The sequence below is a fragment of the Monodon monoceros genome, unplaced genomic scaffold (assembly GCF_005190385.1).
Source record: "Monodon monoceros isolate NGI ecotype Baffin Bay Population unplaced genomic scaffold, NGI_Narwhal_1 Super_Scaffold_22, whole genome shotgun sequence".
Taxonomy (NCBI): domain Eukaryota; kingdom Metazoa; phylum Chordata; class Mammalia; order Artiodactyla; family Monodontidae; genus Monodon; species Monodon monoceros.
In genome coordinates, this window is record NW_021703779.1 from 85,010,043 (window position 1) to 85,014,898 (window position 4,856).

Below are 4,856 nucleotides of genomic sequence, written 5' to 3' on the forward strand. Positions count from 1 at the left end.
GAAATTGAGCTATTTGTAATGAGATGGATAGACCTAGAGTCTGTCATACAGAGTGAAGTAAGTCAGAAAGAAAAAGACAAATACCGTATGCTAACACATATATATGGAATTTATGGGAAAAAAAATGTCATGAAGAACCTAGGGGTAAGACAGGAATAAAGACGCAGACCTACTGGAGAACGGACTTGAGGATATGGGGAGGGGGAAGGGTGAGCTTTGACAGGGCGAGAGAGAGTCATGGACATATACACACTAACAAACGTAGTAAGGTAGATAGCTAGGGGGAAGCAGCCGCAAGGCACAGGGATATTAGCTCGGTGCTTTGTGACAGCCTGGAGGGATGGGATAGGGAGAGTGGGAGGGAGGGAGACGCAAGAGGGAAGACATATGGGAACATATGTATATGTATAACTGATTCACTTTGTTATAAAGCAGAAACTAACACACCATTGTAAAGCAATTATACCCCAATAAAGATGTTTAAAAAAAAAAAGACTATACTACAAAGCTACAGTAATCAAGACAGTATGGTACTGGCACAAAAAGAGAAATGTAGATCAATGGAACAGGATAGAAAGCCCAGAGATAAACCCAGGACATATGGCCACCTTATCTTTGATAAAAGAGGCAAGAGTATACAGTGGAGAAAAGACAGCCTCTTCAATAAGTGATGATGGGAAAACCGGAGAGGTACATGTAAAAGTATGAAATTAGAACACACCCTAACACCATACACAAGAATAAACTCAAAATGGATTAAAGACATAAGTGTAAGGCCAGACACTATAAAACTCTTAGAGGAAAACATAGGCAGAACACTCTATGACGTAAATCACAGTAAGATCCTTTTTGTCCCACCTCCTAGAGAAATGGAAATAAAAACAAAAATAAACAAATTGGACCTAATGAAACTTAAAAGCTTTTGCACAGCGAAGGAAATCATAAACAAGACCAAAGACAACCCTCAGAATGGGAGAAAATATTTGCAAATGAAGCAACTGACAAAGGATTAATCTCCAAAATTTACAAGCAGCTCAGGCAGCTCAATAACATAAAAACAAACAACCCAATCCAAAAATGGGTGGAAGACCTAAATAGACATTTCTCCAAAGAAGATATACGGATTGCCAACAAACACATGAAAGCATGCTCAACATCATTAATCATTAGAGAAATGCAAATCAAAACTACAATGAGATATCATCTCACACCAGTCAGAATGGCCATCATCAAAAAATCTACAAACAATAAATGCTGGAGAGGGTGTGGAGAAAAGGGAACACTCTTGCACTGTTGGTGGAAATGTAAATTGATACAGCCACTATGGAGAACAGTAGGGAGGTTCCTTAAAAAACTACAAATAGAACTACCATATGACCCAGCAATCCCACTACTGGGCATATACCCTGAGAAAACCATAATTCAAAAAGAGTCATGTGCCAAAATGTTCATTGCAGCTCTATTTACAATAGCCAGGACATGGAAGCAACCTAAGTGTCCATCATTGGATGAATGGATAAAGAAGATGTGGCACATATATACAATGGAATATTTCTCAGCCATATAAAGAAACGAAATTGAGTTATTTGTAGTGAGGTGGATGGACCTAGAGTCTGTCATACAGAGCGAAGTAAGTCAGAAAAATAAATACCGTATGCTAACACACATATATGGAATCTAAGAAAAAAAGAAAGGTCATGAAGAACCTAGGGGTAAGACGGGAATAAAGACACAGACCTACTAGAGCATGGACTTGAGGATATGGGGACGGGGAGGGGTAGGCTATGACGAGGTGAGAGAGTGGCCTGGACATATATACACTACCAAGCGTAAAGTGGATAGCTAGTGGGAAGCAGCTGCGTACCACAGGGAGATCAGCTAGGTGGTTTGTGACTGCCTAGAGGGGTGGGATTGGAGGGTGGGAGGGAGGGAGACACAGGAGGGAAGAGATATAGGAACATGTGTATATGTATAACTGATTCACTTTGTTATAAAGCAGAAACTAACACACCATTGTAAAGCAATTATACTCCAATAAAGATGTTAAAAACAACAAAAAAGAAAAGGCAGTATTGGGGCATTACAAAGGGCATTGTAGCCAGATTACATCAGCCCCAGTCAGTTAAGCCTCACTGTCCCTTTAAGACTCTCTCTTCCTACCTACCTCAACACTGGAGGAGCCAGAAGCTGCAGAGCAAGTGGGGGAGGAAGTGGATCCAGGAGAGTGAAAGAACAGACCAAGTCACTTTTTTTCATTGGAGATCTGTGGGATCTCTAGTCAAGCTGCACTGGAAGTTGAAGGCTGAAAGAGAAGCTTTAAATTCAATGTGAGATAGAATTTTTAATTTTGAATGGTTGAACTTTTTAATGCCTGTTGATTAAGCTATTGTAAATATCTGAGAGTAGCCGAAAAGCCAATGGGTTATATACCTAACACAGTAGGGAATAGTAATGTGTTACCAAATAAAAGCAGGGTAAATGAATAGAGAGTGATGGGGTGATATTTTACATATGTTAGTCAAGGAGAGCTTCTCAGAATTTGTGATACAAATGAAGTGAAGAACCAGGCCATAGGAATATCCTTAGCCCTTAGCCCTTTTCAGTATACACATTCTCCTTGGGCTATCTCATCCGTTCCCATAGCTTAAATTCCCCTGATGACTCTCTATCTTGTATCTCTACCCTAATTTTTTTCCTGATCTTCAGACTCATATATTTAATGTCTACCAGATATCCCTACCTTAATGATCACAACTACTTCAAATTCAACTTCTCCAAACTTAAACTTCACATTTCTTCCAAACCTCTTCTGTCCCCAGTGTTTTCCATCCTAGTGAATAGCACAAGTAGCAGAAGCCAGAAACTGTCCCCATATCTAACCAGTCCCAGATCCTATTGTTCTCATCACATAAACAGATCTTGAATTCCCTCCCACTGCCACTACCCTAACTCAAGTCATAATCATCTCTCACCTGGACTACAATAATAGCCTCCTGACTGGTCACCCTACTTCCAATCTATCTTGCACACTGCAGCTAAAGTAATCTTTCCTAAATCCAAACAGGATAATAGAGAAACTCAATACCTCTGGATAGTTCTCAGAGTTGAGTCTTTCATGTGGCTTAGAGGGACTTTTATGATCTGCTTCCTATCTATCTTACAAGCCATCTCTTCCACCACTCCTTGTTTTTGAGCGCTCCTCTCTCAGCCAACCTAAATGATTTGCACTTCCCTCGAAACCCCAAATTCTCTTATATCTCTTCCATCCTCCTTTATCTTTGCCATGCTAATCCTTACTCATTCTTCAGCTCACATGTGATGTCTTCTGGAAAGCCTTTTCTGCACCCCACTAAGATGGGTACCCATGCTTTGTGTTCCCCCTGTCCCACAGCACCTTCTATATATTTCTGACATAGCAGTCACTCCATGGTATTCTCACTGTTCAAGTGGTGGCCCTTCCCATTAAAATGTGAGCTCCTCAAGAGCAGGATCTATGTCTTATTAATCTCTGTATCAATAAGACCTGACATATAACACAGGTTCTCTTTCAAAATCCAGACTGTTCCTCTACCTGAACTCCTCCTTACTCATCCTTGCCCTTTAAATTTCTAATCATTCCTTAAGAATTCATTAGCTTATCCTACTGGATGTTTGTGTGCTACATAGCTAACAGATTGTTCCTCCTAGGGCTGTTTCTCAACTGGGAACAAAGTTGTCCCCCTCCCCAGGGGACATTTGGCAATGTCCAGGGATACTTGTGGTTGGCACAACTTGGAGAAGGGATAGTGTGCTACTGGCATCTAGTGGGTAGAGGCCAGGGATGCTTCTAAACATCCTGTAGTACACAGTACAGCACGCTCCTCCAGCAAAGAAGTATCCAGACGAAAACATCGATAGTATGGAGGCTAAGAAACCCCCACCCCGACCCCCACACCGAGGGCAAGCAAAGCCCTGCAGCTCTGGTGGACTTTTCTAGCCTTGTTTCTCTTGTGCTGAATTAGCTGCCTGTGAAATCCAGTCCTGTCTTCTGAGGTCTAAGATAATAATGAGGAGGAAAAACAAGTCATAAAGATAAAGTTCTTGTGGTCTTGGGTTTTCCTGGATGAGCAAAACCATATTTGAATGTGTGCTAAAACCCATATTTGGGAAAATACTTACAGAGAGATGAGCCATTCTACAAATGGCCCAAAGGGCTTTAACTAGATTCAGAGAGCTCTTTAGAGCTATTTTTTTACTCAAGCTAAGTGCACTAGACAAACTCCTGTACAAGTGGAAAAGGAAAGAGTAATGAACATTTGTTGAGCTATTTCCATATGCCAAACACTATGTAAAGTACTGAGCTATTTCTATATGCCAAAGTACTTCACATACATTATCTCTTTTAAAATCTTCACAACAGCACTATAAATTAGGCACTGTTACTATCTCCACTTTACAGGTGAGGAAACTGTGGCTCAGAGAAGCTAAGTAACACATTAATGATAAATGAAGAAATAAGCACTTAAATCCAATGCCTTTCTATTACACCATGCTAGGATGATTCAGCGCTAAAGGCACATAAAAATCAAGTTCTCAAGGCAGAAGATATATTCTAACTCTTTCAATGTTTTGTTTGCTTCTGTCAAACTTAAAAAAGAAAAAGTAGTTTGGCATCCACTCTAAGTCCAGTTAACCCTTTGTTTGATTCTTCACACTTGAGTAGGGCCCATCTTCCTTTGGTACATTTCCATTAGGGGCACTGTAGTCCAATAGGATCAGGCCTAGGCTGTGAATCAAAAGATATAAACCCATTCAATTAATCACGTGTACTCAAAAAAATTGACTGGCATTTTACCTCACTATCCCTTGATTTCTCA

The 4,856-nt window shown here is 40.4% G+C and overlaps 1 protein-coding gene across 1 annotated transcript in view; it reads right to left on the minus strand.

Moving 5' to 3' along the window:
- SYTL4 (synaptotagmin like 4) overlaps positions 1 to 2,283 on the minus strand; it is an 89,840-nt gene extending 87,557 nt beyond the window's left edge. The window contains exon 1 of the mRNA XM_029241433.1: positions 2,165 to 2,283. The gene's annotated coding sequence lies outside the window, so the exon portion shown is untranslated. The remainder of the gene's footprint in view (positions 1 to 2,164) is intronic.
- Positions 2,284 to 4,856: the final 2,573 nt, after the last annotated feature.